Source organism: Mustela lutreola, chromosome 10 (assembly GCF_030435805.1).
Source record: "Mustela lutreola isolate mMusLut2 chromosome 10, mMusLut2.pri, whole genome shotgun sequence".
NCBI lineage: Eukaryota > Metazoa > Chordata > Mammalia > Carnivora > Mustelidae > Mustela > Mustela lutreola.
This window is the reverse complement of record NC_081299.1, coordinates 59,681,976-59,694,040: the sequence shown is the minus strand read 5'-3', so window position 1 is coordinate 59,694,040 and position 12,065 is coordinate 59,681,976.

The window sequence follows — 12,065 nt, the reverse complement described above, 5'->3', positions numbered from 1 at the left end:
TCATGTATCTGTTGGCCATTTTGATGTTTTCTTTGGAAAGATGTCTTCTGTCCCTGTTTTAATTCAGTTGTTTGGGGTTTTTATTGTTGGTATTGTTGTTAATTGAGTTGACTGAGATCTTTGTGTATTTTGAATATTAATCCCTTATCCAATACATGGTTTGTAAGAATTTTCTCCAATTCTGTACACTGTCTGTGACAGAATAATTAAAAATAAATCTTATCTGAATGATTGGTTTATGGGCGAGCAAAAAGGAATGTTGGAAATTAGTTATTTAGGTAATAGAGAGTCATCATTTTATGGTGAACAGAGATGAAGCATTTTCAATTACTTTTTACTGATACCTAGCAAATAATAAACACAATTTTGTTTAGTATTTATTCTTTAAAAAATAAAGCTTAATATAGGCTCACTAAAATAATTTTTAATAATATTTAGCTTTAGAGTATTAAATTTGAGATATGGTAAAGTTCTTTGATGAAAAACTCAATAATGACAAATTTGTGATACTTAAAGTATGAAAAAGGGAAACAGGTTTCAGAATTATGTTGAAACAAAAAGTTTTGTTGAATAAATAGCTTTATAACTTAATGTTTTATCTTATAGCTATGATTAACAAATATTTTTAAACAAATATTAGTTACTTGTGTTTTTATTATGCAGTTTGTTTGCCAAAGTAGAAAATAGATAACATACAAGTATATCAAATAATAATCTATAAAAATAGTTAGTTAAAACAAACTTACAACATTTGGCATGTAAGTTTTGTACTATTTTTTCATACATTATATCTATTTTGTCTTAAATCCTCTTGTCCTGGCACCTGTTTTTCTTGTTAAACTTGATGGTGACAATGGTGTCTCAGGTCACAAGATAATTTGGAGAAATCACTAGTCATCTAGAACAAAAATGTTTTTGAAACAAATACATTTTTGAGGTGGAGTTGTGATAAATATAAATAGCAATTATCTAAGAAATAATTATAGTAAATACTAATTCATCATCACTTCCAAGCTGCTGCCTCCATTCTGCAGTGAAAATCGTGTGGAACATTAGGAAATCAGTCATAATGAAATAAAGTTGGTTTCAGTCTCCAAAAGCCATGTGATCCTGCACCACAAAATAACACACTCATTATATACAAATAATCCAGACAAATGAGTCATTTGGGAATGCCCGAATTGGATTCTGTATGGTGATATGGGCAAGAGAAAAAGCATTTGGAAAAATGAGCTAATCAGACTACGAGAAATCTTGTTGTCTGGCCACAATCCTTCTCTTATTTCTCAGAGAATCATGACTAAATACTATTAAGAATTCCTAATAGCCTCTGGATCTGCTTTTTGGAATATGGATAATTAGATTATCCATGAATTATCACAAATAAATCTTACCTTATAAATTCAATTAAAACTGACAGATAAGTATAAGTGTAGCCCCTAGATTATAATTATAGAAATAGAGCATAATTTTATTTGTTCTAAGACCTGATCATTTATATGCCTCATTAAGAGATTGTGAAGTTTGGGAAGATATCCTTTAGGTTTCAGATGTTTCTCAATTAAAAAACTATTTTCATGAGTTTTGTAAAATATTCTTTAAACCAATACCAGTCTCTTAAATATCTTGCATTATTAATAAAGTGTGTTTATATACTTGTGTTTGCATGCACAGGCCAGGAAAGGATGGGTACCACGATAAAAGTAAAGCATTTATCCTCCTGCCAAAATTATAGTTTAGATATATTTTAATTCTTTTAATCCTGTAAATCCAACTTTGATTTTTTGTTCATTATTATTAACATACCCATGTTTATAGTTATATGGATATATAACATATCCATGTTTATATCTCCATTTCATAGTCCAAATAAATGTTACCCTTAAACTCCAAGGAAAAAGTGAGGTTGTATGTTTCTTATATTGGAGGATGTATTTTTAAACTATGATATTTAAATAATAGTAATAATAATAATAAAACAGAAATCAATTATGTGGACAGCTCACATCCAGTCAGCATATCCAAAAGAATTGAGGGATGGAGAGTAAATACTGAGTGCCTGAGGAGAAGGACTGAGATGACCTGTGATCAGGTAGCATTAATCCACACTATTTAATCACTAAACATACATAGCCCATAATCCCCAATTATTCTGAAAATAACCTTAAAGATTACATATTATTCCAACTCTGCTGGTTGGCAAGAGTTGGAATAGAGTCCAACAAAAAAAATTTGTCTCTTATCCTTTACCACTAGGTAGCTAAAACTTGGTAAGAACTGAAGTCTCCTATCCTCTATTTCAGTTCATTCCAGTTATAATACATCATTTAACTTAAAAATGCTGATTAAAATTAGCTACACTCATAAAAATTTTGACTTTTTCTTCATTTATAGCCACAAAGTCTTTCCACTGTATATAGCCATCTTTGTATTTATTTATATTGCAATCAAGATTTTCTAATTGACTTAGACAATCAATAATAGTGACAGAATTGCAAAAGTAAAGATTGATAGAGACATAGCCATTTCAGTGGTATCACATAAACACAGCCTGGGTGTTCTGAAATATTTACTGGGTCAGAGAAGTTATGTAATTAAGAAAGTTCATTAAACACTACATTTTTCTTCCTTATATTTTTATGCTTCCCTTGTAAACATTACTGACATTATATTCTACAGTGGTAATGAACAAGCCAATTCAAGCAACATTCTGAGACAGAAGACATGAAAACCTAGGTTGAGCTAACCAGAAAAAATAAATTTATAATGAAAAAAAAAATACAGTTATGTTAGGAAAGATGGATTATATGTATTTTATCCCATTCTTTTAAGTACATTAAAAACGTGAAATAGGCAAAACAAGCACAAGATGACTGTAAAAGGTAGGGAAAAGAAGACCAACTGGCTAGGAGCCTAAGGATTTGAAGAACAACATGGCTCTGCATTCCCCAGGTTTTCCTTTTCCCTCATGAATTATGCCAGACAGAGAAGATGGCAACTCAGAAATACCAATAGGCATAGACAAAAAGCAAAACAAAACAAAAAAACGAAACAAAACCCTGCCAGAAAAAGCCTGCTTTCTCTAGCCAAAGTACCAGAAAAGGGCCAGCCTAGCAAGAAGAAAGCTTTTAGATGATAATTGTTCTAGTCCTGCCAAATATCACTGAAAACACTGCATCCCCACACCACCTTTGCCAGCAAAGGTCCATGAAGAGCATAGCCTAGCCTCCCACGCTGCAACAAAACTTACTTACCAAATTTCCTTTCTTATAAGGGTAGGTAGAGATAAAGGGGTTGGGAGTTGAGAGAGAGGGTGATACTAAAAAAGTTTAGTTGACTGATGGCAACTACACTTGTGGTGAACACGGCATAAGGTATAGAGCTGTGGAATCTGCATACATAAATAAAATAATTTTGATAAAGAAAAATAAAGTGGAAAGAACCACTCTTATAAGCTATAATGAAGACTTTTACAGCTATAATGATCAAGAATGGTTAAGGGATAAACACACAGATGAATGGAAGAGAATAAAGAACCCAGAAAATAGCCCCACACAACTGACTTTTAAGAAACGTGCAAAAAGAATTCAGTGCTTTTCAAAAATTATTGGTGTGATTGAATTGGAATAACTGAATATTCATAAGCAAAATTAAAAAAAAAATCTTGGCCTAAACATTATACCTTGTATAAAATTTGACTCTAAGTGAATCAAAAATTTAGATGGAAAACTATGAAACTTTTAGGAGAAAACATAGAAGGAAACCTTCAGGACCTAGTGCTTGGTGAATGTTCTTAGATATAATATCAAAAACAGGATCCATAAAATAATTTTTTTAAAAATGGACAAACGAAACTTCATTAAAACTAAAAATTTTGCTTTTTGCAAAACTATAAGAGGATGAAATGAAAAGCAAAGTCTAAATGAAAATATTTTCAAAACACATATCTGTAAAAGGACTCATACCTAGAATATATTTAAGAAAAACATTCAGACCTAATAAGAAAAATAAATGATTTGTTAGAAAATGGGCAATGAGGGGTGACTGGGTGGCTCAGTCAGTTAAGCATCTGACTTCAGCTCAGGTCATGACCTCTGGATTTGGGGATTGAGCTGGTCAGTCTCCCCAGCCAGCAGAGGTTGTGCTTCCCCACATCCCCCCATCCCTTCCCTTAACTCTCCCCCTACTGGTGCATTCTCTCTCTGAAATAAAGAAATAAATCTTAAAAAAAAAAGAAAAAAGAAAAAAAAAGAAAAGAAAATGGGCAAATGACATGAAGAGGTATTTCACTGGAGATTCAAGGGTGAATTAGGACATGACAAGATATCCAACATTATTTGTTATTAGGGAAATGTAAATTAAAACCACAATGAATGAAATACAAAATGAAAATCACAGTAAATGAGATATTTATATTTGATATCACTACAAATTAGGAAAGCTAAAATTAAAACTAATGACAGTAAGAAAATGCTGTGAGGAAGTGAAGAAACCAGATCTGTCATACACTGACGGCTACTGGAATATAAAATGGTATCACCACTCTGCATTAGGTTGCTAGTTTCTTTGCAAAAAACTAAGCAGACATTTACATGACCTCACAATCATATTTCTGGGTCTTTATTCCAGAGAAATGAAAATAAGTGTGCCTAAAAATCTGGACATGATTTTTAATAGTAGCTTTACTTGTAATAGCCCCAAACTGGGAACAACTAAAATATCTTCAGATAAATGAATGATTACACAAAGTGTGGTACATCCATTATGCAGATGACTCTGCAATAAAAGGAAGAAACTATTGATACAAGAAACAACTTGGATGGATCTCAGAGGCATTTTGCTGTCTGAATAAAAGTCAGCTTCAAAAGGATGCATGCCCTATGATTCTTGTATATAGCAATCTCAAAATGATAAAATAATAGCAACAGAGAATGAATTAGTGGTGATTCAAATCCTAGAGGTGACTGAGAGACTGGTGTTGATAAGGTAACAGGCCACCTGAAAAATGTGATCTTAGTAAACCTGCTGGGCCAGAGAGTCATAGCTATATATGTAAACACAGTCTTTCTGGACAATGATTGGCATTCTGCTTCATTCATAGGATTCCACTGGCACTAACAGAAGTGGGTCTATTAAGTTCAAGGTAGGGATGCTTCAACATTCTCATATGCCCCAATTAAAATTGTTTTTTCTGCTATTATAGTTTTGGTATGCAGTGAAGTTCTTAAAGGTCTATGATTAAAACAAACATAGACAATATCATCAACCATAAAATAAAAATCGTCTCCTATATCCTTCGTTTAATATGATTTAAGAGAAAAATAAGCCTTTTTAATGCTATGTTTTTGAGTTAAGCAACAAGAGAATTTTTAACACTGACTAGAAATTTTGTCAGAATAGAATATGGGTCAATCAAAATGTGGTATATTAATAACTCTCTTACTTTATTATTATTATTTTTTTATTATTTATTTGACAGACAGAGATCACGAGTAGGCAGAGAAGCAGGCAGAGAGAGAGGAAGGGAAGCAGGCTTCGCTGCGGAGCAGAGAGCCCGATGTGGGGCTCGATCCCAGGACCCTGGGATCATGACCTGAGCTGAAGGCAAAGGCTTTAACCCACTGAGCCACCCAGGCGCCCCAATAACTCTCTTACTTTAAACTGAGATGAGGAAGGTGTACACATCAGCATTGCAATGAATTGGAAGTAAACTGCTGTGGTTAATTTTATGTGTAAACTTGACAAGACTACAGTATCCAGATACATGGTCAATTACTAGTCTTGATGTTGCTGTGAAGGAATTCTTTAGATGAGATTAAGATTAAAATCAATGGATTTGGAATAAAGCAGATTACCTTCCATAATGTGGGTGGGCCTCATTCAATCAACTGAAGGCCTTAAGATAAAACTGACTTAGGTCTCTGGGGGAAGAGTTCTTTCTGCCTCTAGATTTTTTTTTTTTTTTTTTTTTAAGATTTTATTTATTTATTTGTCAGAGAGGGAGAAGCAGACTCCTCACTGAGCAAGGAGCCCCATGGAGGACTTGATGTCAAAACCCGGGATCATGACCTCAGCCAAAGGGAGCTGCTCAACTGACTGAGCCACTCAGGCATCCACAGACTATCTTTAGATACAAGCAGCAACATCAGATCTTCTCTAGGTCTGGAGCCTGCCTCCCTAACTCCAGACCTTGGATTTGCCAGTTTCATGATTGTATGAGCTAATTCCTTAAAATAAATCTGGTGTGTGTGTGTGTGTGTATGTGTGTGTTTCCCACAAACTTGCAGGCCAGCTTTATTCAAGCTGGGGGAAGTTTTCAGCACTAATGTGCAGGAATGTTCATATCATCATCGTCTTTATGAAATAGAAATGTAAAATATAAATGTCTGTCAACAATATAATGGATTATAATGGATAAATATATAATATAAATGTATATTTAAACTATGGAATGCTGCATAGATTCAAAAAACCTGAAGTGACAATAGCTGTACAATGGCATAGCGAAATTTTAAAATATTCAGCAAAAGAATCCAGACATAAAAAAATCTATACTGTTTAATTACATATTGTATAATTGATACGACTTTGTAAGAGTACATAGAAAAGCAAGCCATTGTTCAGAAGAGATGTAAAACTTAGTGGTAAAACATTAAAAAAAAGAACATGATAACCATGAAATAATTTTATTGGTTGCTTTTATTGTTTTTATGTTTTTTATACAAAACTAAGTAGTGAAAATATTTAAAAAATGAGGAAATGAAAACCATAAAAATTATAGTGTCACTTTTATGGGAGAAAATAGGGGTTAGGATTAAAAGTTGCTTCCAGGATGCTGCTAGGGATGCTAGCAATTTTCCATATTTTAATCTGGGTGGAATTAGATGGGGGTTAACTTTAAATAATACTGCACTAAGATTCACCTTTATACTTATGTACTTTTCTGAAAATGTGTTGTTAACCATGTGCTGTTTATTAGGAAAACAAAAAGATACCACGTACATGGGTAGCTTTAATAAATTTGCAATTTCATACAGTCCTTTAAAGTTATTCCACTTCAAACCTGGCTGGTTTTTTCTAATGTAAGGAAAAACAATCACTTCGCTTCACTATGAATATCATAGTTTACTAAAGAGCAATAAAAATCCCAATAGTTGCTAGAAGTGGTCTTGGAATACTATGGCAAGGGCTCTTTTCTTTCTGCTTAGGACCATGTTTTAAAGCCATGATTTTATACCTATGTAATGAAAACTACATTAGTAGTAAAAATTCATCCTAATTAAAAAATGACTAATTCTAGTCAAGATGGTTTATAAATCTTTACAATGAAGACCTCCCCTTCTATATATATATATATATATATATATATATATATATAGTATCTACCAATTAAGAAAAAAGTGACATAGGGATAAAATGAGTCATTTAAGATTTGAAAGTATATAAGATAACAGACCTTACACCCTTTACAGCAATAAACTCAAAAAGGATCATAGACTTAAATGCAGAACACAAAGCTTGAAAATTCCTAGAGGACAATTTAGAAGAAAATCTAGATGACTTTGGGTGTGGTGATGCCTTTTTTGATACAACACAAAACACAATCATTGAGAGAAATAATTGATAAGCTAGACTTCATTAAAATTAAAAACTGCTCAGTGAAAGATAATATCAAGAGAACTGGAAAACAAGCCACAGAATGAGAGAAAATATTTGCAAAGGACATATCTGATAGAAGACTGTTACCCAAAATATGAAAAGAACTCTTAAAACTCAAAGATAAGCAAACAGTCAACTTGATTAAAAAATGAGCCAAAGATCTTAATATACACCTCATTTAAAGATGTAAAAATGGCAAATAAGCACATGAAAAGGTGCCTCACATCATAGGTAACCAGGGAATGTAATGAAAATGACATACCACTCCACACCTCTTAGAACACTGGAAATAATAAATGCTAGTGAGTCTGTGGAACAAGAGGAACCCCCATACATTGGTGATGGGAATGTAAAAATGGTATAGTTCCTTTGGAAGACAGTTTGGTGATTTCTTTAAAAAGGTAAACAATACTCATTATATGATCCAACAATTCCATTCCTTGGTATTTACCTGAATGAGCTGAAAATTTATGTCCACAAAAAACCCTGCAAATAGGTGTTTATAATAGCTTTATTTATAACTGCCAAAACTTGTAAACAATCAATGTATCCTTAATTAGGTGAATGGCTAAATAAACTGTGGTACATTTAGACAATAAGATATTAGCACTAAAAATAAATGAGCTATTAATTTATAGAAAGATAAAGAGGAAATGAAAATGTTTTATCAGTAAGTGTGAAAGAGCCAGTTTGGAAAGATAATATACTGTATGGTTGCAACTATATGACATTCTGGAAAAAGCAAAACTATGGAGACAAAAAGATTAGGAATGGCCAAAAGAGAGATGAAGAGGCAAGAGCACAGAAGATTTTTGGAGTAGCGACAATACTCCGTATGATATCATAGTGATGGCTGCATGTTGTTATACATCTGTCCAAACCCATAGAATGTACAACATCAAGAGTGAATCCTTATACTCCGTCAATGTAGGTTCATCCTTGGTTAAAAAAAAGTAAAAGTGCCTTTGTGGCGAATGATGCTGATAATGGAGGGTACATGTGTGGGGCAGAATGTATAAGGCAAATCTCTGTATCTCTCTTGGTTTTGTTGTAAAACTAAAACTGTCCCTGCCAAATAAAAGCTTTTTTTTTGCAGAGACAGAACGTAATAGGAAATAAAAAAATAACATAATAAAATAGAATAGTAGTTTGAATGTGTACGATTTTACATTCCTGATAGTCCAAAATATTAAAATTGACATTTAGATAGATGCACTTGAGGTCTCTAAAGTTCTTTTGGAAGTAGATGAGGAAAAATCTTAAATAAATAATGATAGAGGGGGACGCCTGGGTGGCTCAGTTGGTTGGACGACTGCCTTCGGCTCAGGTCATGATCCCGGGATCGAGTCCCACATCAGGCTCCCAGCTCCATGGGGAGTCTGCTTCGCTCTCTGACCTTCTCCTCGCTCATGCTCTCTCTCACTGTCTCTCTCTCAAATAAATAAATAAAATCTTTAAATAATGATAGAGGTATTTCTTAGTTTTTTTCCAAAACCCATACAAATATATGATGATAAATAGCAAAGCTATACTCATAACCTTACAAGTGCATAACAATTTCAATACTTTAAAAATAATTTCCACCTATTGCTTCATATATTTTCTCTGCTTTTGGTTTGTATACATTTATAATTGTTTTAATTCCTCATGTATTGATCCTCTATGCATTATTAAATATTTCTTTATTGTATAATAAAAAAATAATTTCCACCTACATTTATCATAAGACTTCACTTTCTGGCTTAAGTCCTTAGGTGAACTTTCTAGGGTTATTTCATAGGAATGGTTTGAAGAGCTTTGGAGTAGCATAGGTATTCTTGCATCCCTACTCAACCCCGCTTTTTATCTCTCTTTTTTTTTTTAATCTCATCCACATTTAATAGATAAAGTGATAAAAATGAGTAAGTGAGTAAATTAATATATATTTTTTACATGGAGTCAACAATGAAATGACTTTGCTTTTCCTTTCCTTTATTCAATAGCCATTTCCTGACTGCATACTCTGTAGCTGTCACTATTTAAAGAATATAAAGATTTAAGTTAGTTCTTAGTACAATTGATATTTGATAAGTAGAGGCCTGGGGTGGTGCTAAACATTTTCCAGTGCACAGGGCAATCCCCATAACAAATTACCTGTCCCAAAGTGTCAAAAGTGTCTAGCTTGAGAAACTTTTCAGTAAAGGGATATTTCCCTGCCCCCAACAAAATTCTTAGCTTTGTAATTCTCACAGTGCCCTGCAAATCATTACTCTAGAGAGGTGAGTTTAAGTTGGCAAGGTGTTCCAAACTTAAACCAGCTTAATTTAAATACAGAATCAATTATGGCCCATGCTAGAGAGCTATTATTCATATATCCTGTTTATAAGGGCTACCTGACCAGCTCTCAGGAATTACAAAGCGCTCTCATTAGCAGTTTCCATTAGGTCCTGGGACCTATCTTGCCTAAAATTTTTTATGCCTAGACAGTAATATGAAAGATGTATCTGGGTCTACTCACTCATCATCAGAAAACAAATGTGAGGGCACCTGGGTAGCTCAGTGGGTTAAGCCTCTGCCTTTGGCTCAGGTCATGATCTCAGGATGCTGGGATCAAGTCCCACATTGGGCTATCTGCTTGGCAGGGAGCCTGCTTCCTCCTCTCTCTCTGCCTGCCTCTTTGCCTACTTGTGATCTCTCTCTGTCAAATAAGTAAATAAAAAATCTTAAAAAAAAAAAAAAGAAAACAAATGTGAATTCATATTCTATTTTTTTTCCTAATATGGATCTCATTTACACCATAAAAACAAAGCTTATTAAACTATGAAAGCTCAAGAAACTTACTTATAACTTTACCTTTCCAACACCTCTGAGGTCTCAGGGTATGAAAAACAGGGATGTAAACCAATCTAGATAATGACATAATCAGTTATCACACACATCATCTCCATCTTTCTCCTCCCCAAAGAACTCAAATTAGTTGCACATTTCTTAGAATATTAGAAGTTGAGCTTTGAAAATAAAATAAATGTACATGATTCAAAAGGAAGTAGTAACTCATTCCAATGTCAGGTCTTATATACTCTGACCAAGAGAGTATCCTACATCCTACTATAACCACTCCAACCCTCCCCATCTAAGAAGTTCAAACAATGCTGTTACCTATTCTTTATACTTTAAAAATATTCTTCTAAGGAACCACATGCTATCTGAGCTGGGAGATTTCTTTCTTGCATTTAGTTATTTGTTTTTGTTCTGGTTTCCCTTAGAAGAAGCCAAGACTGCCAGAATTTAGGTCTCTGCTTGGAAGAAATGTAGGACCACGAAAGCAAATATTGGAAACCTTGTAAAAGCCTCTCAGAAAAATGCCTTTAGAAAGAATGAAGAGAAAAGAAAGTCATGGCGCTTTTAAAATCAAATTCTTCTCTAGTCAGAAGGACAGCAAAAGTACATGAAAATAATCTTTGCAATAGCCTATGCAACTATAAACTAGGTTCAGTTATTGCTTCCTTTGGATTGGTTTTGTGACACTTAAGTGGTTTGTGATCAGTGAATATAAGTTGAGATAAAAACTAGAAATAAAGAAAATAAACTCTTTGCCTTTAAACATAAGTGGTTCCAGTTTCCTTTTACAAGCCTGAAGGGTTGTTGTACATATTAAAACTGCTGCACAGCTCCATCCCTGGTCACAGAAATTCTCCCTCCCCCGCCCCCCCCCCCCCCAAGATGTCAGATCTCTGGGAAACAGCAGTTACAAAAGGATGCTTTTCATAGCTTGTACTAGAAAACGCTGGCATCCCATCTCCGCATAAAATAGCACTAAACTGAGTCACAATGCCGGAAGCTGTGCCTTCTGCTTCTCTTCAATGGGATCTAGATCATTTCTAGAGAAAATATTAAATAATACTGCATAGTTTTGCCCATGCATGTGACATGCTGATTCTTCTAATCTCCCGTTTGCCCTATATAATTTTAAGCTTTATCCATCAGCGTACCTCGTGCAAGAGAAAAACCGCAGTTAACAAGATGACAGTGTTATCTAGGTATTTGGCATCAATATTAGCAAGAGTCTGTCATTTGACAATTATTTCCCTAGCATACCAGACGGTAAAGAAAATGTTTTCATTCATCCGCAAATGACTAACATTTTATTGATGTCTCAAAATGCGGTTGAATACTATTGCACTCTCAATTTCTGAGCTGGGTTTGAGAGTTAAGCTTGCATAGTAATAACATCAGTAACTCCTGCCGCAAGCGCCTTGGTTAATTGCCTAGCACGGGAGTGTCAGTTCAGCGGGGAGGTGATGCTAGTTAGGGGCTCTTGGAGCAGTCAGTCTGGGTGGTCACAGGTGATGGGAACACTTCCCTTTCCCCATTTTCCCCATATATCCTCATGCACTGCGATAAAAATCACCCTGAGCACCGATACA